At 26.2% G+C, this 23,833-nt stretch overlaps 1 protein-coding gene across 3 annotated transcripts in view; it reads right to left on the bottom strand.

Annotated features, from left to right (window-relative positions):
• The window catches only part of LOC114132008 (uncharacterized), a 155,909-nt gene extending 146,617 nt beyond the window's left edge, over positions 1–9,292 (bottom strand). Inside the window, exons 1-2 of one of the 3 annotated variants that reach the window (XM_050202010.1) lie at positions 8,950–9,292; positions 5,649–5,794 (exon numbers count right to left, since the gene is read on the bottom strand). The gene's annotated coding sequence lies outside the window, so the exon portion shown is untranslated. The remainder of the gene's footprint in view (positions 1–5,648; positions 5,795–8,949) is intronic. The other 2 variants (XM_050202006.1, XM_050202016.1) reach the window with 2 other exon arrangements.
• Positions 9,293–23,833: the final 14,541 nt, after the last annotated feature.

Raw genomic sequence — 23,833 nt, 5'->3', positions numbered from 1 at the left:
ATGAAGTACGAATATTTATATAGTTTTTTGGCATGAGTAAATATCACAGAGAGAAACATTGAACGATAAACCATCAGCCCAAGATGAAAGTTTATTTAAATATTCTTAATGATGGTACAACGATTTATTGAATTAATACAAAGAAATATTTTCAATTCGTCAGGAAACGTTAAACGCTGATAATTACGTAAAACCTCATTAGCACTATTAACAAATAAAGAGAATAGTAAAAAAATTGTATATTATGCACAATTTTTATATATATTATACATAAAGGTTAGGTTTAAACTTATAATGAGTATAGATTATCTATTCAAACTAAATATTACGGGTAATATAATTTAATATATTATTTAGAATAATATAGTATCAATGGCATGACACATGAATATCAAAATTATGACATATTAAGTTACTGAGACGATTTAAGTCTACGACGTATAAATAACCATTGTAATTTGGATTTTGTGTTAAAAATATTAATTGACTGTGACTTTATACATAATGATATTATTATGAAATAGTACCTGATAATTAATAATTATCATACAGAATACTTATTCGGAATACCGTTGAGTCTATTAAATTAAAACTATAATAATTATCAAACAAACGTATACTCAGTGGCAATAGGTATTAAATTATTTTGTTTTAGCCAAAACATATAGTATAACCTTTACGGGTTATACATATATTGTCATTACTTTTGGCAACGCTTTTGTGTTTAATTAGTTATGCGTTCACCACGATTTTAAGGCATCTTGGGTTCTGAGGTGTGTGGAGAACGAATTGAGATTCGTTTCGCCTTTATTACCCATGCGTTTATCAGTATATAATATGAATAATATAATACGGTAGGTATAATATAACGATGGTATACATTGTATACTGTATTAAAGTAATGCGAAATATACATTATAATCATACGATTGCATAATATAACACACACCGACAGGGTTGAAAGTGAATATTTTATTACACTTCTGGTTAAATGAAAACAATGACAAGGCAAAAGTAATTATTATTAATGGAATGCTCACCGATGTAACTATTATTTATGCTATCACTTCTACCGTCTAATATACTACCTATAATATTACAATTATAATACTAATAGAGTTGCTATGTACTAATATTATAACTACTACTAGTTCTACTTTCTAATTATTACGTTTATCACTATTATTACTATATCACAGCTAATTTTTATTTTTTATTTTTTTAATAGTCAAATCGCAATCTCGAGGAGAGCACGTTACCCTTTTGGGTAGTCGTTTCCCAATAAATCATTGTTTATAATGTTCTGAAAAAAGTAAAAAGTCTTACCACAATATAACATTATACCAATAATAATATGATTTGATAACATTAATTTTAACAAATCGCTTTGAAACTACAACGACAAAAATAATTAACATTAATCACGCAATATATAGATATACATTTTGGTTGTTTCTGTTCCAACAATTTGGTTTTAGTTTTCTGGTAATCACTGGTGTTGTGTGTTTTTAAATTCTCATATTATTGCCATAAATGAACCTAAATGTTTGCAGATGACATATTACTTTTATCGTACTCTTCGATATTTCACTAACTACGATTCTTGATTTTAATGCAGCCTTAATGTCCACCTCAAACTCCTTTCTTCGCCACTACCAAATATTGCACGTAAAAAAGGTAGAAAAACAAACTCAGTTCTTCCCCAGGTTCATAAGTTTAAGTATAAAAGCAATCCACCAGGAGCTATCTCTATACTACAACTACTAGTAACTAGTACTACTACTATTATTGCTAATACTACACTTTTACGGTTCTGAAGTACAGGTTTAGTCATCTTTATATGATTATTATGCAAGCCATTTACAATCATTATGTTAATATTATTTTTTATGAAATTGAAAAGAACAAAAAAAAACTAACGGATAAAATGTTAAAATGAGATCAAAGTTCAAAAACGTGTCCATCAACTTGGGATGTCTAGAAACTGATGTACAGCTTTTAACTTGGTTGACTTATAAATTGCTAAGGCTGTTAATGGTGACTTTTGAATGTTTAATGGATGCCGTTATTTTTGAAAGTGCATTATATTGTTTGGCTTTTATCTGAATTATTATATGCAGTACCTACATCTCGTAAATTTTTTTTATAAAATAAAAACTACACAACACATTTTTATAATATATACTGAACAGTGTACAATACCGTTATATATATATAATCGTTCTATAATCATATGACTGAAAGGAAGATGTGAAATGAACATAATTTTTACAAAACATTATAAATTATTATAAGTACATAATAAATATATATTCACAATATCTATACTTCATGTATTTCTTACTATGAATAGTCTAGAAACAACTTTTTTTCAATTGCATAAGTATTGATGTATACGATAAATTAATAATTATCTACGTGTGTCCAAATTATATAAACGTTTTTATAAATAACTATAATACATAGAATTGATTACAAGTATATTATACATATATTATTAAATTATCATTTTCATTTTACTAAATATTATTTCTATCTATTCATACTTACATAATAATATATCATTGTTAGTATATACAATATAAATAATAATAATACATAAAAGAATTCTGTACGTTTATATCCGTTTTAAATAAAAATCGTTCTATAAAAACAAATACCACTTATATTTCATTTTAGTGCAAGTTACTTCCATGAAGTTTCCTGAAGACAACATTTCAAACTTCCAAATAAAATATAAAATAAACATTAAATAATGTTAAACAAGTTTAAACAACTCTAATTGATTATTATATTATATTTAAATTTTGTGGTGACTGGAAGTATTCAGACATACAAATACCAAGGTTTATTATAAAAATACAAGGCAATGTTCAAATTTAGTTTGATTTTCTTATTCACTGTTCTCAAATATTATACATTTATGCATTTCGTGCCTATTAATTATTACTATTTTTTTAAGATTAAAAGCTTAAATAAAATTTAAATTAATATAATATGTTATAATATTTTAGTATATTATTTAACAAAATTTGATTCAAACATCTAATGAAGGAAATAAAAAAATAAAGCAAAACATACCAGAAAAACTTTAAGAAATAATCAGACCTAACTGCCAATCAGAAAACACATAATATCATCCCTAAAAAGGACAAACATAGAAAATTAAATTTTTTACAAATAATAGAAGAGTTAAAAGTTTAGTACCTAGTCATAAGCTTCCATTTTATAATCACAAAATGTTTATTTAATTAACGTAAACAAATGAATCTTAATCACATAAAATAGTATAAATCATATAAAATCAATACATTTCACTGCAATGCGCTATCTCTAAGTGAATAGAGCTCTTTTATCATCACAAAATAATCGTACTAAACAAATTTTCAATATTTTTTATTGTATAGGCTAACCTTGACCAACCATAGATAGATAAAAATACGGAATAAGTAATTCATTGCTAGTAATCCGAACGAAACGCATATAAACGAAACCATTTCTATGATTTTTTTTTCGACCCCATTAAACTTGGGTAATAACTGTAAAATCTAGAGAGAACTATCGTGGAGATTAAAATTGAATTAATCACATTGTAGTTAACTATAATTTTAAACAACGATATAATTAGGATACGAGGTGTAACCACTGATACTACTAACCAATTGTAAGTATATCTAATAAAATAGTAATACATTTTACATTCATCCAAATAGAAAATAAATTTCTAAAACTGACGATTCTATATGACAATTTGACTCTAATCTGAATTTTATTTGAATTTATTTACGTAAACACGAACTGCTAAAGTGATTTCCAAAGTATCGTGTAAAAAGTGAATAGTGTTTTAATTTAAAACACTTAATTCATTAATTTAAAAATAAATAAAAATCTTAAAAGACTCAAAATAAATTATTTTGAAGTATAGGTAAACAATTTAGAAAATTAAGCTTTTAGGTTTCATATTACCAAATTTTTTAATACAAAAAATAAAATTATTAAATACCCATTTCAGTAAATAAAGCTCTTATAATAAAATTATGTACCTATTTCAAAACTCTGCTTGTTAAATTAGCCGTGGTCGTTGATTTTAAAATAATAATACAAAATATAAAGATAATATAAAACCAAATGGAGATGGAATCTTAAAGCTTTTAAGATAAATCTAAAAGATGTGAAATATGATAAAATTTAATAAAAAACTTAAAATCTAAATGTCTTAAGTGATTTTTTTTTATTGATGTAGATAGTATCCAAATACTCATTTACCAAAATACCTTTTAATCATTACCATCAAATCTAACTGAAAAATGTATAATATTATCAAAAATATAATCAAAAGTGCTGCAATTTTTATCCTTAGCTATATTCACGATTTTTTTATAATAGTAAAACAATTGTTTTTTAGTTTATACGGTCACTATCAATTAATTATAATTACGTTAATAGCTAGTAATCTTGTAATCTAAATAAAATTGTTGGTCTATTAACGTACCAATATAATACAAGAAATATGATAATATCTAAAACTAGTAAATGATCAAAAATATCGATGAAGAGAAGAAAGATCTACAATAGATAGAGATAAAGTAAAAAACTGAAGAAAAGATGACGATGAGTGGAGAAGAATTATATTGGAAGCCAGAGTCTATCACGGCCTGTAGAGCTGAAGAAGAAGAAGAAGAAGTAAATAATCCATTAAATCACAAAACATATATTAATATCAACTTAATTTGTGCTTAAATATGTTTTTTTTTTATTTGCACAATAATTGTAAAAAATAACATAATACAATTGTATTATTTCTATTAATAAAGTGTATTCCAATAATAATATTAAATACTACACTGCGTTTTAAATAAGAAATTTATATGTGCTTTTAAAATATAATCTTACATTTTATTTTAAATAAAATTGAAAACATTTAAAAATAAATTTAGTTCGTTCCTAACAGTAAGATAATTTTAAATCTTTTTTTCCATACGATATTAACGTTTAGTAAACAGATTAGCGTTATTAAACATATTATAGCTAAGGGAACTTAACTATATAAATTAACCGAGTATCATACTTCATACTATAAATCCTTTTATAAGCTTGCCTGGATACAGGGTTTTCTGATCCTACATATTTAGTTTGTTTATTTAGGCCACTTCTAGATATTATTCACACGTTGCTATGGTAAACAGAATATACGGTGATAACCATCACACTTAACTATTCTTTATTAAAAAAAGAACCATAGAAAATGCAACAGAATTACAACGAGTGCGAATCTAAAAAAATATATTGGCATTAATATTATTCCCGTTGCATAAATTATTAATAATTTCGACATTTAAATGGTTTGTGAAGTATGGTAACAAAGTATCTAATAATAGTTACATTTAAATAATTTTGACTACAGTTTTGTCCAAGTTAACATAACTTAACAATTATTTCATGTTTTTGTCATAAAGAAAAAAATTCTAACTAATGTAGCATAATATTACTAAATTGTAAGAAAAACTTTCCTCTACTGTATACGTTAAAAGAAAAACGACATATTTATTATATAAAAAAATAAGAAAAATACCAAAATTGTGAAACTAATAGAAGAGAACTATATTAAAAAAATAAATTGTAAAAAGTATTTACTTAATAATTACTACCTTCAAAACTTAGGTTACCAAGTCAAATCTAAACAATCATCAATTCAGTGACGAATAATGCACCTCCTGATCTGTATTGTTCGTTAGACGTCAAATGATTTTTTTGCTTTCAGTTGTGCCACAACAAAATCAATTTGAAAAATATACTATAAAAAAAAAATACATTTAAATACAGCATGATACTTATTAGTTATTACGTTTTAAGGACAGGTTAAAAAGAGATATATTATATTGATTTCTTTATTAAAATCATGTATATCCATTGAATATTCATCTGTAAATTTCCTATATTATCTTCTTGTAGACATAGGTAAAATACTTTTAAAATATATTTAGTATATCTAATTGATACTAAAATACTTATAAAAAAATAAATTTTGAATTAAGTGTCTTAAATATCATAAAATAATATAATTCAGAATACAACAATAAATATTTTTTGAAAACAGTATTCTAAAAGTATTCCAAGTACTATAATTGTAACACTCTATTTAGAATACAACTCAAGTCTGCATAATTGTTAATAATTGCATACAGGCACAGTATGCATTTTTATGTAAATTATATACATATAACTACTAGATATATTTTTAGGGGAATAATAATGGATTTGCCATGGATTAACCATCTATTTTTCAAGTTTTAAAAAAATAAAAACAACTATGGTGCGTATTAAACACATGGAAAAATAAACATAAACAAAGTAAGAAAAAGAACCAAATTTTGTTCCTTTTTTGATGAAATAAAAAGAATATAAACTTGCCTCTAACTACCTTAAAAATACAATTCCCACAAATATTTAAAAAATAAAATAATATTTTTGTGTACTTATCTGGTTTTGTGAAAAACATTATCCTTTCCTTCAGTAATTTATTTTTCATATTCTATAGATATAATATATAATATATATATATATCTTTAGAAAGTATTTTACAGTGACGTAAATATTTTAAAGCTTAAGTTTTCGAACCTATCAAAAAGCTAATGATAAAATATGTGTAAACTTTTTTAAATGTTTTACAATAATTCTGAAAATTATTAAGTAAGAAAAATGTAGATAGGTATACCAATAAAACTATTGAATTAATATACTAAAAATAGCATGATATAGTGTTCACTAGTACTATTTGTATATGTATACACTAATCACTTTACATGTAAACCAGTACCTAGGAACATAATTATTAAGGGGTTGAAACTGTTAAAATTAATGATTTTATAAAATGATTGACTTATAAACCAGAAAAATCACTATTTTATTCAGTTAAAAGTACAAATAAATTAGTATTTTAATGATTTCAAATATTTTATTTTGTGTTTTACTTATTGTATTTAACTATGCATTTTTATATTTAAGGTTTATTAAGTTTATATATTAAATATTTTTATGTATTATAATATTTCCAAACAAAAATATATTATTTAAATAATTAACATAATTAGTATTTTATTTAAACTTCTAATTAATATTCACAATAATATTTGAAATATTATTTATAATATCATAACTACATAAATAAACAACATTTTAAGATAATGGTGCATTATAATTAAAAATAAAACGTATTTATGACCTGAATGAATTTAATATTTTAATTCAAAATTATGTATAATATGTAATACTTTAGATATATGATACTCTCAGTAAAAAAGTAAAATAAAAATCCTCAACCATAATGATATTTCAAACACATGTAAAAAAATAATTTTTTTCGAAAATTACATTTGAAATAAATCAATGTATTTAAATAAAAATACAATTGGATTTATTTAAATATATGAAAAACTTATTACAACACTTTAAAAAGAAAATAAAAAAACTTATTTTTAAGTTTTTATATATTTTTGTGATAATAATATTTATATATTATTATCATACTCAGCACATATAGTCGAATTTTCCCATCGTTACTGTTAGTAGGTACGTTTTCACAAGGCATGAGAAAAACAACTTAGAAAAGAGCATAATATACTATATATTATTCATACCGTTATAACTTCATAATACGCTTGGTTTAAAAATAAATATTTGATCGCATTTATAAATCCAAACAAAACTAGTAATGGATGACTACTCCGTTGAACCAATCGAGAATAAGTTAAAACGCAAGTAAACGATGTGAGAAAAATGTACATTTAAAGTTACAGAGGTAATAAGAAAATATATTCTCATTTCTCAATCATATAAATATTATGGAGTTGTACAATAATAATATTATTATCCACCCACGTGTATACCGATACCGTGACTGGTAAAACGAGACGCCAAAATATATTAATATATTATACTACGTGTACGCGTTATTATTATTATTATCATCATCATACGCGTGGAAAAAATGGAAAAACTATCATTGCGTAACGTTTTAATATATCGTGTAGGTTACTTGTACAGGATTTTCGACTTGTTTGATGTTGCTCCTCTCTCGTTAGTTATTTCGAATCGACCACTGCTACCTCCGCTGGCTAGCACTGTATACAATTCGACTTTCGGCCCCAAAAAACGATTTCCGGAAACGATAAAATTGGACTCTAGCCATTCCGTTCTATACAAGCTATAGAATATGATATACAGACGCATTACGCCTCCCCTCGCATCGTTTTTGTTTTACAAGCACGCATTTCGCATTTATGATATTATGTGCTGTATGAAGATAAGCACAATAGGTACCTGCGCGACAATGGATCTATGGGAGTACATTTCTCGCTACGGCAATCGATGCGGACAAAAACTTCGAAAATATGACTTTGAAAGTGATTAATAATAACAAGTCTACCTATCATTTATTATTTTTTTTTAGCGATTGCTAAGTATAATGCCAAGTAATTTGAAACACACGTGCGCTTATACTCATCGACTGGTAACGAGTGGATCGCAAAAACCAAAATTCGTATACCGACCGGCTAGGATGAAGCGTAACCTCGTTAAGAACAGACATGAAAAAAATAACTTTTGGAATGCAAATAAACCGCTGAAAATGCACTTAATGATAATAATAGTTATAATATTATTATATTATTATAAGCCCAACGAATTCGTGAGTGTCAATTAGTCACCGTCCTTCTAGCCACGTCCACCGCGCCGCCGGCACCTGACGTGGCATCGTCGTCGTCGTAATTATAGCGCGCGTAATGCGTTTTTAAAAGCAACCCTCGGTGACGACGACGACGACGACGACACCGAGACGGACGGCGGGCAATGCGAGGGTAGGAATACGATTTATTTCGCTGTAGTTAAATACGTTTTCGTTTAGTCGGCTACAAATAATAATATGATTATCGTGTGTATAAATTATCATACCTGGGTATACTCGCGGGAATCGACGGCGGCGGGTTAGGGCCACTGGCTGCGACCGGCTGACGATGATGATGATGATTATTTCGAGGTCTGAGTATACCGCGGTTCGACGAAAAGCACTAAGATACGGTGCACCGTGCGTACGGTCCGTTCCACGACGATGACTCGTCCGCGGAGAGTTTGCGTCTGCGGCGGCGGCGGTGGCGGCGTGTGTGCACACGCGTATCTGTTAAGCCCGCGGCGGCGACGATGACGACGACGACTTCGGCAGTCGGTTGTCGAGCGGACCGGTGCGCTCGCGAGATAACCCACGGCGCAGGACGCCGGACGACTGACTCTCCTCGGCGCGTGCGGAAAACGGCCGGCGAGCGCGGTGAGATTCTGCGGCGGAGGGACGCAAGCGCGACGCCACGCACCCCCGGCCAAAAGTCTCAACACCCGCCACCCCCGTCTGTCCGACCTCACGGTTGATCCCCCGCGCTGCAGTCTTTCCTCGATCTCCGCCACCCTTAACCGTAAGCGTATATGTGCGCGCGTGTGTCCTTCTCCGTCCGACCGTCACTCGCCACCACCGTCACACACACACACACAAACACTGTCCCTCTCACTACGTATACACATCATATCATATACGCGTGTGTGGCCTATACATCAAATGCTCGCCAACAGCCGTCTACAAGGTATATTATAACCTCAATAATAATAATAATCAGTGGTCGTTGTTTTCTTTTTCTTCGCTATTATAGTGCGTTACGTGTTTATAATAATATAATGACCTTATACGATTTCTCGGTTATTGTAAATAGCGTGATTTTCGCGTTTCATCGACCACTATTTTTCGCGACAATTCACGTTTTCTAGCCGATAAAAAACGATTTATTTCATTTACAAAGTAAAACAAAACTAATAAATTATTTTAGTGTTATTCGTAAATAAGAACAGTACGGTTTACAACAGATTACACCACTGCTTTATAACGTCATTGATGGCATGCTATGTGCGATTCGCGCTTTCGCCAACAATTCGCAAATTATAAACATTAAGGAATGGATTTATAGGGCGTATAATTTTCTCGGTTAAAAGATATAAAAATAAGCCACAAACCGCATTTGTTTTCATTTGAATACGCGCACAGTTGATTGTAGCGGTCGTGTATTGTGCATTTGCGCTTAAAAGCATTGGTGACATTTAACCTCTGACCATTAAAAAAGATCAAAAAACATAACTACGTTATAATTAATAAAAGCCGAGTATAGTAGGTATACCACGTAATAATAATATTATGAGTTTGAAATTAACAAACAATTAGGTATGTAAGACTCGTGTGCTGCGCGTCGACACGTCATACTAACTAGCACGTTTCAAAGGTTTCTCCGTGTACGCATAACAACAACAAAAACAACTACAATAGTCATAATAATTTACTGTCCCGTTCTATAGGCCGTTCTAAGGGGAAACTTTGAAATCACGCGTGCGTCAAATCTCGACGTGGTCACGCGGATTGGTGTCGTTGACGACGACGAACACGTACAATTATTATTACAACTATATGAATCAGTGGTGAGCGGTCGCGTGCCTCGGAAATAGTATACCGTCAGCTGCTGCACAGCATCACAATACATATGTATTGTACCCGTTTGTTTCAATGACGTCGTGTCGTAATAAATAACGTTCACATCAAACCACAAATGCCGTACTATTATTATACAGTTTGATTAAAAATATCGTAAAAGCTACAACCTCAACGCCGCAGACGGCCATCGTACGATTTCTTATTATTTTTTACGACACGATTAAATAACAATAATATAGTAAATAAAAAAAGTAATCCATTATTATTTCACTGGTCGACAGTGATAGGTACACACAATAATAATAATAGTACTTTTGAAAACAATTTCTTACTGTATGTATGATATTCCACAAACAACGTGCATGCTCATAAATATTAATAATAATAATTAATGTATTGTGTTGTTTGATTCATAAAATTCTGGTCGGCTCATGAAAACAATAATATACGGAATCCTAAGTTCTAGATGATGCTCGAACTTTTCTAAGGGATTAGTCATGCTTCAGAAACATAAATAGAGTTTTAATTAATCAACAATAATACAGTAAGCTTCAGTGGCATGTTAATGACAGTTCGAGGTGTATAATAGTATTATATAATAATAACTATAACATAACAGGCGTAAAAACGTAGCAAACGTACGAGAAAATATCATTGGAAATCGTCGTATAGCAGAGCTGTGCAATCTATTGGTTTAGAATAATGTGGATTTTTTTATTTACTTTCCAAAATCGCTTTTTTTATGAAATAAGAAAATCTCAAGAAGTCACGTATATACTCAATTGAAATTCGAGAATGTTCTACTTAAAAATCATGAAATTCTTATTTTTACGGTATAAAATCAAAAATCAATTTCAAATAATAACGTGATATAATATTAAAAAAATATAATTATATTTTAAAATATTAAGATGTTTACAATTCTCTATTGTACTCGTACGTGGAATTGAGGAAATTTATAAGTTTTATATTTTATATAAAGTTTAAAATTATAAAAAACTTAGTGATGAAAATTGTATTTAAAAATCCATCTTTACTTAATAACCTTTTATTAAATTTTTAATTCAATATTCCTTTCTCTCGCAGGTACGAATACATACTGAATAGTAAATGAGTAAGTGTTTACTTCTTGAATATCAAAAGTTTTATTTTTACTAAAAATAAAAATAATATATTCTTAGAATAGCTTATAACGATACGCATTGTATCAAATTATACTAAATAAATTACCTATGCAGTTAGTATCTGTAAAAATACATAATAACTAAATAAATGCTAAATACCTACTTTAAAAGTTATTGTTTAGCCAATCATGTCTGCCATACAGCTTTTTATGAGGGCATCTGGAATATGCATACATTTAAACCGATTTATTATTATTCAATGAATTTAAAAATTTTAAAAATTTAAATATAAATTATTTAGGTACTAATAAATCATTAAGTTAAAAACAAATACCAAAAATGTAATGGCTTAAATTTTCAACACAAACAGTATTATGTAATAAGAAATAGAGAGAAAATTGTTCATTTATCTTACTGTCGTATGCAATGTTTTTTTTTTTATTTTTTGAATTGCCAAGGAATAAACAATTTAAACTTCAATTACATTAAAAAAAAAAAATCTATGTTCTTTTATTTTAAAATCAGTAGGTCACATAACTTTTAAAAGTTAAAACATAAAAGGCAAACCCTATGTTTAAACAAACAAATATATTATAAAAAAAAAACAAAAAATGCTAAAAATCGATTGAAAATTTAAAATACCGTTCTAATACTGTAATCTACTTTTATTACTTATACTATAATAATTACAGTGTTGAAAAATAATAGGACTGCATAGTGCATAGTGATCGTATTTTGTTTAAGACATTTTGAGCAGGTAAATTTGCTATTAATAATTTGTAATATTACTTTAAAAATATGTTTTAATATTTGACATTTTAACTTTCTTTTTTTTGAACGATACAACTGATTAATTTATATTATCGACTTTTAATACACCAATTGTTGAAAGTTATATTAAAAATGAAAACTCAAAAATTACTTTTTTAATTACTTATAAAATAAATTTAGTGTATACACTTACTCTATGTATCAAGCTCTATCAACACTTGACTTTTAAAACTGTTATATGTTTACCCAACCATAAATATAAATGTGTTTTAATTTCTATTAGGTAAATTAATTTCAATATTGGAATAAATATCAAAAAATAAAATAGACGTAGTTATAAAAAATGTAGTATAGTATATAGGTACATACTTTTTAATTAATTCCTAAATATTCTGTTACGTGTTGTGATTTGGACGAATTATTAGGATATTTACTATAATTACACGTCAATGTTAATAAATGATACATTTTTCAAAATTGTCTAACAGTGTCAGTTTTTATAAATAACTTCTTGAAAATTTTACTTTGAAAGTAAAATTGGTATATTTCAATATTTGAATGTTTGCCATGCACTCTGAAAAAATAAAATATGTATCGGAAATTAACTCTGTATTAATGTGTACATTAAGTAGTTATGTTTTTCTCAGACAATAGAAACGTTTCCAATGTCCATTATTATTTTTAACCAAGTTTTAATTTGCAGATATATATTAATGAAAAAGTAATTATGGTTCCAAACTTTCAACTCAAAATAATACTAAAAAACGTTTTAAATTATTTGATAATTCTTTTTTAAAATAATTTTTACTATTTTTTGTGATAGTTACATAATAATAATTATGTCGTAAGTAAATATTTGAAAATGTTTACAAACACTAAATAAACTCGGATGATTTAATTCAAATTACTATAATTAATGAAAATACCATAAGCTGGAATTAAATATATACATGTTTAACAATGTCTTGCTTAAAGCCAGCCGTAAATGCACCAGATTTATTAATGATAATAATCTTCACTACAGTGAACAATTGACAATACAATAATATTTAATTAATTATGTCAGCTTGCTAACAATTTTATGGCACTGAGGCAGGACTTAATAAATCTAGGTTTTATACAGAAGGCATATAGTGTTGATAAAACCCAAATTATATAATATATTGTGTAGCTAGTCGGCTACAGAAATAATTTTCATCCCATTTCTCGACATTTCTATAGAAAATTGTTTGAAATATGAATTAGTACGTCAAAGAAAATATTTAATAATTTTAAGTTTGTATATTATCAAATAAAACTACAATTCCATATTTAATTGATAGCTTTTATTATCATTGAGAAGATTCTAGTACTTTTACTATAAGTTTAACATAATAGACTTGTAGGATGTACTATACAATATAAAGTATAAACTAATACTAATGTTATTGTATTTTTATCAAAGATACGAATTTATAATTAACAATATTTTTAACAACCAAGAAACTAAAATTAATATTTTAAAAATATAGTTCATTTTCCTCTTATTTGAACAATAAGCACATTTAATTCATTTGTTTTTGTATGTCTATAATATTGTACCATGTATGATATTTTTTGAAAAAAAAAACATATTTTGTATTTAATTTAAAAGAGTATATTTTTCAAATTAGTAATAAATAAAATTAGTTACTTACATTTAATTATATGACGGTTAAATAGCTCATATGTTACTCATATACTGTAACTTACTAGATATCTAATATTACCTATATTGTATGTACGACTTTTGTTGTTATCATTCATCACTCGTATACTATTATACGCTTTCTATTTCAAATTAAAAATATTTATATAATATTTATAATATTTTACTAATAGGTGAATAGGTGTATAACTTATTTTTCAGGTCTCTATTTATCTTAAAATTATGTAGAATTGCTAATTATATCCCATTGATGTACACACGGCTTTGTTTTACATTTTAATAATAATAATTTATTTTGAATTATTTTTTATCAAATGTGTTATACAATAGTATAAATAATCTTACATTTTTTATTTATTTATTTTTTTTTTAATAAAGCTGGCAAGGATTACTAGTGGGTAATATAAAATTATCTACAATACCTATAAAAAATTAAATATCTTCTTATGATTTGTCAATAATTTATAAAGTCTTAGCTTACTTTGTTTTTTAAGTAATGTAGTACTGTAAATAATTTTGTTCATACTCTACTACACAATTTTATTTTCAATAAACATATGTCTAATAATATTTTTTTTTATTTAATAAATTATCATTAAAGTAATTGGCTTATTTACTTTTATAATACATAATTATATCGGTCGTTAGTTATAAACTAACACCAAAAACTGCAATTATTACATCCCTTATGGAAATGAGATGAAATAAAATAGTTAATAGTTAATTGAAACTATAAATTAATAGGAGTAATTATATTATGTTTATTGGGATTGAATTTAGTGGGTTATGCTAGTTGTTAAACTAAAATGAAAGATGTGTCCAAAGACATTAGAATTTATGAGAACTTTGTTTAATTTGTTATAAACAATTCTATTTTTTCATTTAGTTATCCACCTGTTATAAATTACTTTAATTATTTTTAAGATTCTAGTAAATTTAAGACAAAAAAATATATAGAAAGGTCATTTTCTTAATTAAAAATTACTTGAAAGGTATAAATGATAGAAAAGTCTTAGACCTCACTACTCAAATGGTATAGAATTTATATTAATAGAGATTATATAAATACATATAAAATGGAACTAAAGAAATAAACTTACAAAAAGTAGAAATTAAATTCACTAATAAAAACTCAAGAACAAACCATTTATTATTTTATTACATATTTTTATTAAAAGCGATTAAATTCATACTTCTTAGTAGGTACCTAAATAAATTAAAACTCAACTTCATATTTTAAGCATTAAAATCTATTTATTCTTGGTGTTTAAGAATAATAACTGTTTGTAAGAGGAGAAAATAAAAAATATTATAAATACATTAGACAATTATACAAAGAAACAGCTTTTTTTATACAACCCGATTATTTAAATATGGTAAGAGTATCAAGTAAGATGATATTTAAAATATATATTTATAAATAAAAAGTGATAATTCATTTGACAGTATTTATTTTTAAATAAGTATATTTTAAATATAATATTCAAAAAATAAAGTTAGGTTTAAATTACAACTTCATTTTTTTTTATTATCAAAATGTGTAAAAAACATTCTAAAGCGTAGGTACTACTAAAAATCAAAATGATTTCTGCATGATAATTTAGTAATACCTTTTTTTTAATAATTCATTATAAATCGTAAAATAATTCCTAAGTTTATAAATAAAAGACTAATTCACTGTTTTTCACTAAAATAAAATGGTTTTAGTCCAATAACGTAGTGAATAATTTGCTGTTATATTATTTTTTATTGCCATGAACGTTTGATGAAATAGAAATTTTATTACACCATATATATTAATTTGTGAAAAATTCGTTTATAAATCTTAAATATTTAAATTATAGACATATAAAAAATAGTTTAGTTGGTGTAATATTGGTGTAATAATATTGTGTCTATTTTAATAACTTGGTTAAAATGTCAGATGATTTTATAATTACATGTTAAGTGTATAAAATTACAAAATTTATTTATAAATCGATATTCTAATATAAACTTTAAAGACATTTTTAAATTGTTAAATTGTTTTTAAAAAAATAAGAAGATATTAACAATATAATATAGCAAGACGTTTTAAAATGATTCGCGCTGAAATTATCGTATCATATAGAAACCATAGTTGTTCAAAATATTTAAGGTCGATCCATCAGTAGTTTCTCTCAATTATTTTCAGGGTTCATAAATAATAATAATAATATTAATAATAATCTAGATAAATTAAGTATTAAAAAATAGCTATTGGTAATTTTAATTTAAAAAAAATATAAAAATAATATTAAATATATTCAGTACAGTTTTAATAATTTAAATTAAATAAAAACATCCAATAGTGAACACTTATTACAAATATGATAAAAATAAACTACAACAATTTTACATACTATAGAATTATCTAATTAAAATACCATACATTTGTTATCAAGTATACCAAATAGAACTAAATTCAACGAATTGATTAAGTCGATAATTATCTAATGATAATGAAAACTTGATTTCATCTATAGATTTTTACTTCTATAATTCAAATGTATTTATTGTTGTAATGACGTTTTATAGAAGTCTAGTTTATTAAAATGTTAGATGCAAATCAGCTAAATATTTTAATTTTTAAAATATATAAGACTAATATTTTATTTTCAAAACAAAACATTATTTAAACGATCTCTCATCAGTAGGTTATCAATAATAACTGATCAATACAATATAACTTTTATATTATTTTATCGTACGAGTACTTGGCTTTTAGAGGAATTTTAATAATATTGGAGGTAAAACCAAAATGTAAGCACTAAGCACGATTGGTTTACTAATCCTAAAATACAAATATTATTTTAGGTGAATTAAGTTCGCCCGTGTGAAGTACTAATGGTTAAAAATGGTTCGACATGTAGCTTTTCGTTGTTATTGTTGTTCCGTTTCAAGTCGTTCACTTATTAGATATGTGGTGCACGCGTTTGGTTACGATTGCAACCTTTTACCTTAGCTAAGTATTTGAGAAAATCACGGCCAATCATCGTCCACTTTAAATGTCGTTCAAAACTTAATGAAACAATTAAATAACAATGGCGTTTTGGTAGACCGCGACCGTAGGCGGACAGCACCGAAGGGCGCTTTTGTGCACGCCGTCTCATCCACATACACATATAAACACCCGTCAAAATCGGCGTACTCGGTGTAGTTTAAAGCAATCCGTTTAGATAATCGTGATAAATTTGTGATATAATATAGGAACGTCGAGACGAATGATTTATACAATTATATGCGAAAAATACCGTCGTGCAAAGACAATACGAGCACCATACATCCGTGTTGGCTTTATATAGTAATGGTAATAATAAACGGAGCGCAACAACGGCGATAGAAATCAAACCGATCTTAAAACAAAAGCACCGTCCTTTATCCGTTATACCTTTGTAATGGTCGTCTTCACTGACAACGCGTAAATATATTAATACCCATGCCGCTGCTGTGCATAATCACTGCAGCACACGAACAAAATATGTATAAGAATAATATAATATAATTGTAATATGGTTTGCGGCATCGGAGTGTGTACGGTATAACTGTATAAGTGCGACGTATATAAGCTGTAAGTATATTGTAGTCACGTAAAGCTATTGCTATACACGTCATGTATAATATTATGCGCCGTATTCGAGTAATGAGTACATTTGTGACGCACACGCTACCGAATGACGACGGAGTATGATATTAATTTTTTTATTATGACTTTATACGTGTTAATGTTGATATTGACAAGTTGTTATAATTCTACACAATATGATTTAATACCAGAAGAAGATTCCCTACAATTTTCAAAACTTAGCAATAATTTTGCATTTTCAACGCCTTCAAAAACCCGTAATATAATTTATTATGATAACGATTATAACGTACAATATATATACATATTATCAATATGATATTAGTACATTTGTTACAAAGTACCAGTGTCAGTTGCATGCATCGTCTTATGCGGCGTTTTAACAGTTCAACGCATTCGCATGCACTTAGGAAGAGCATATTATTATCGACTACGTCATTATTCACGGTACCTACCCCTAAAATTGTAATTCCATGTTGTGTAGTAAAGAATATTATGCTGTCAGTTTTAATTTGATCGCGCTAAATGTGCATATTGCACTATATTAAATGTTTTTAAAGTGTTACTTATGTACACATATATAATCAACTAATAATAATTCAGTGTTGATGTATGTTTAAACTTAAAATTCACGACTTAATTGAATATAAAGTAGAAATTTAGAACATATGTGCAATAAAGACATAATAATATTAATATGGCGTGATGCATCTGACGCTTAAAATAATTATGTATACAGAATGATTTATCAAGAATCCTTATCTTTATCCCTTTTTTATCTTTGATATTGCAGTTATTTATAATTAGCATTTTTAAAAATACTTTCATACTATATTTTCAAATCCTTGACATTTTTTTTACTACTTAAGAATATCTTCTGATCTTTTTAAATAAGAAACCTCTCATATATACATATATATATATATTGGTGTTGATGTACCTAATTCAAAATTTAAATTAGTAGTTTTTCAGCTAATAAACTGTTTATAGTAAGGATAAAGGTCCTTAAAAATGGTATTATAAAAAAATAAAATAGAAGTATAATAATGAATTCAATGTTTATTATACTAGCATATTGTTTTTAAATTAATAATTGTTAGAAAATTTATATTAATTACTAAAATGTTCAAGTCCTAATACTAAATATATCTTTTAATCCTATTATTATGGATAAATTACCCTTAGTGCACAAAGTCAAAAACTATTCGTTTGAGTTTATGATTTTAATGCGTAAATATTTCCAGAAAATATTAACCACTAATATTTATCCAATAAATAATTTACAATAAAAAATTAGGATTCTCGTATGAATTACATATAAGTTCAGATCTTCACAGGAAACTTTTTAAATAGTATAAAAAATCTTTTTAAAGTTCAAAAATTAGATTTTTAGGTAATTATTAATCAAATTTGAATCGGTAGATATTATGTATTTGTCAGTATATTCTATGCAAAATAATAAAATTATCATTTTAACGTCACATTTTTAATTAACTTTATAATACTGTAAAATAATTTAATCTTGATCGATTAAAGTAATTGCATAATATAAACAAATATATAAAAATAGCATAATTTTATTGAACATTTTTAAATGATAGTCAATTCTTATTTTAAATAATTTAATTACCTAAATTTAAGGATAATATAATGAAACTGTTAAAATATAATAACACAAAGTCTGATCATTTTGAAATTAAATTATATCTTGTTTTGTATATCTTAAAATAGGTCAATCATACATTCAAAACATAATGAAATATGCAGTAAAATATTAAATTATAATGAAACTGAAAACGTATTTTATTATGACTTACTGTTGTCTATATTAATAATAAAGATAAAGTTCAAAAAAGTTTTTTTACATTGAAAGTGGTATATATATATATTTATATATTAAAACCAAACTAACAGGAAATCGTATGTAACTTGGTTTGAAAAACAATAGAATTCACTATACTAGATCTTTTTCTTAAACTAGCTTTTGTGTATTATTTTGTATTTCAGTTTTATTTTTACTCATATCCTAATCACAAATAATGTGTTTGACATACTGAAATATATTAAGCTAATCCCAACTCAAGTATTTTTTTTCAGGGTAGATATCTGGGAAAATATTAATCATTACTTTGACTAGGGTTGAGAATGTGATTCACGGACTGTATGAATACGACCCATACAGCGCTCCCATTAATAGTGTCGTTTCCGTAACGATTTATAAGCAGATAAATCCCGAAAATAAATTACCTCTAGTTTCACAGTTCTGGGAAGTCGTCTCTAATTGTTTAAACTCAAATGGCACCTCGCTGACCGTATAACCCATATCAACCGTATGACAAGAAAAAGCGTTGAAGAAAAGTGGCCATTATATTGTTGAACGTGTCATTCAAAATAATTCTTACATTGTGCACTCTAAACTCTTTTATGCGATTTTATTATTTTTCTCTTCTATTTTTATTATTTATTTGGTACTATGAAAATTATTAAAATCTGGTTAATTGATTTTAACATCATTGCTATTGGTATTTTAACTCTTTATCAATAAATAATATTCATATATAATTAAAATTTATGCTGTACATCTACTTAAAATAATAATCACCTAATAGGCTTATTATGTTTTCTATTTGTATAACATGAAAAATAATCAATAATATAGAAATTGTAGTCATCTGTATGCATAAACTTGTATATGGTATACAACTCCAACATAATATTATTATATATAAACAGTAGAACATCGATAAATCAACAAATTCAAGTGAAATGAAAATTGTTTGACTAATCAGGGATTTTAGCTTACTAAATCATTTAGTGTTATTACATATCAATACTATAGTGTATATTACTATTATTATTAAATATTATTAAATTATTTTTACTAAATTTTATATTTTAAAATTATATAATTATTTTTAAAAATATCTATTTTTAAAAAAATAAGATAAAAAATAATTATCTAGTAATAGTATTATAACTTTATATTAAAATAATTTGATATTTTACTTTGAGATTAATTTTTGCACATGTTTTTATCAATGGTATTTTTCACCACTTTTAGAGCAGAGTATATTTTATCGTCCACATTAATAGATTGTTCTTTGAATGTCCTTAACAATATAAGTGCAGTTTTAGCTTATTTCACTGAAACAAGAAGTACTGGCTCAGTCATGTTTTCTTCGACGTCATCAATATCTACAGTGCACGAACGAAGTCGATAATATTGTCGTCTGATAACCAGAAAGACGTTTTTGTCGATTGAAATTTCTACATAATTTTAAAATGTTCCTTCCGTTGTTATTAGGATCCATTCTCTATACGTAACGAGTTTTTTCGATGATGGGTATTAATAATATGTCGTCTTCCACAAAACTGAGTAAAATTCCACACAATCTAAAGTAGGTAGTTAACGATTCTTATCGTTATGTTTTACCACAATCTATCAATAATTTTCATAATTCGTAGAACATCAATTTATAGTACTATATTACTTATTATTTTTCTCACAATTTCCATTTTGTAGAGCATCTTGAACGTTTTTTATTATTTCTTGATTTGAAGGATATGTTTAAAAGCTGTTTTTTTATTTTGGAATAGAAATCTCGATAATAACATTACCATCTCTGTAGTGCTTAAATCACAACTACTTCTACGTCCGAAAATAATTCAAGACTTCTCTCTTTCTCTTCTGATCAATTGAAAAATTCAAATCAATATACTTACTTATTATTTTTTTATTATGGTAGATGGTGTGCTTGCTAGTATTTAAAATTTTCAGCGACCCCCTTCTTTCTTCTAAATGTTACTTTTCAAGGACAATTTGTTTTTCTTTAGTAGTAAGCGTTTTAAAATTACGTGATATTTTTTTATTCACAACACTTAACACATTTACATATAAATCCATACATTAACAGTGGCGTTGATCGATCACAACTGACAATAACGATACCAAACGTAATCATGATAAACCAAATCAAATGAAAAATGCATTACGTTAATAATAATAAACACTATAAACTAGCAATCTGGTTAAATTATCTCTCCACACTAGTTGATTAAATTATAATTGTAAAAATAAACAACAATACCTAACATTTGTCAATATGTGTTACTGTTACACGAAATATTCAAGTTATATAGTTGAGTTTTTTTTAAGTAATCGAGATTTTTTCATTTGAAATTATCAAGATTTTAAACTTATCGAGGTTATACTGTATATAAATATAACAGAAAATAATAGATATTGACATTTCTCCCCTACCCCTTAAGATCTATACAATTTTATATAAAAATATTTAAATAAATTTTCACTTACATTCAAAAAGTATACAGATAATAATACACATGTTGTAAAACAAATTTAATTTAAAAAAAAAATGTTGGTTAGTTCCAATTAATCACTTTGACAGTAAGTTGTTAAGAGTATTAATTCATGTTTGATTCAAAATAAATATTTAAAATTCTAGGAAAATTATTAATACAAATATGATTAATGCATTATTTTGGTTGTTAGATTAACAGGTACCAACACAACCGCCTTTTAATCTTTTAAGAAGTAAATTTATTGACAAAAGCCTTTTGATTAGAAGACTTGTATGGTTTTATAGATTTAAGTTGAACCGTCTGTAAAATATTTAAGCTACATCAGGAAAAATGGCAAGATCATTATGAAAGGACTGATTTGAAACATAAAAGAGTACTCTAGTTATAGCCTGGAGGGTTTTAGATTGAAAACGCTGAATACAGTTGGTGTTTAAGATTTTTTCAGAGCCCCATAATTGAATTCTGTACATTCATATTATAAGAAAGATTAAATAGATAAGTAGTTAAATTTTTAATATTATATTTTTATGCGACTAAAAATTTTGAAAAAACGGATAAAACGAAGTTGATTATTATTGAAGGATAAGAGTTGGTTTCGCGTAAATTTGGAAACCGGGTAAAATCAATAGCAATTTCTTGATAGTAAATGCATTGCGTGATTGGAAAAATTTATTCGTTGAGAAGATAGACATTTTGCTTTCGCAAAAGTAAAGATATCTGCGTGAGTGTGTGTATGAACTTCTATACAGTGAAACCCCCCATTCTTTGTAAAAATTTTCGAAAAGAGAAAGATGTTCTTGAATGTATGTGAAGTCAATGGTCGGGTCATGATTGTTGGCTTTAAGAGCTTTGTTATCAATTAAGTCACCAATAAGACTAGTAGAATACAGCGAGGGTCGGTCAGATAATACGTATACGACAAATGTTAAATAAAAGAGAAATTATTATAGTTTAAATTAGAAAACTCTAATGTTTATACGAATATAAATTAAATTTTATACTAATTTTAATAAACACTCCTAGATACATAAAGAATGCATTTTCAGATTAAAAAGACTGTTATCAATAATATCATTAACTAAAAATAAGTAAATTATTAGTTATTTCGTAACATAACGGTTTATTTTTAATCAATAAAATAAAACATAAAAATTATATTTTAAATTTTAAAATAACTAAAATATGTTGTGTAACTAGTAACTCATGACCTTACGATAAATTTTAGTAATACAAACTATCGTTTGTTATTTGATCACATAGTTTTAATCCCTCTTATGGCTTAAAATTAGATAGAACTTTGTAAGTATTTCTTCAAATTGAAATGTTAAAAGTTTAAATCAAATATATTTAAATTAACTGCTTACATTTTAAATTAATAGAGAACTCTGTTGATTTATTATATCATAGATTTTAAACCAAACGGTTTCTAACCGAGGAAAATTTTACATTCATCAAAAATAATGTTTACACATCTATTAAAAATGTTACCAAGTAAAATTACAGTCAATTTAGCTGTAACTAGGTTCTTAAATTGTATTACATTCCATACAGACAAATAAATCACGTAAAGTATGATCCACTAGGGATCTAGTTTCTTCGCGTTTTTTTGATAACGTTCTCAGACAGGTTTATTGAATTTCACATATAAATATTTATTTTGTACAGAAGAGTTTGTATTTTATTCTAAATTTTTTTATCAAATAAAATGTTCACATATTTCGAGAATGAAAAAGGTAATCTACTATTGAAACTAAAATCAAATTGGAAATCTATGTTATTTGTGGAAAATTATTCCTCTACATAAT

This window comes from Aphis gossypii, chromosome 1, assembly GCF_020184175.1.
Source record: "Aphis gossypii isolate Hap1 chromosome 1, ASM2018417v2, whole genome shotgun sequence".
Classification (NCBI taxonomy): Eukaryota; Metazoa; Arthropoda; class Insecta; order Hemiptera; family Aphididae; genus Aphis; species Aphis gossypii.
Note: the sequence above shows the minus strand (reverse complement) of the source record. Positions and strands in the feature narration are given on the sequence as shown.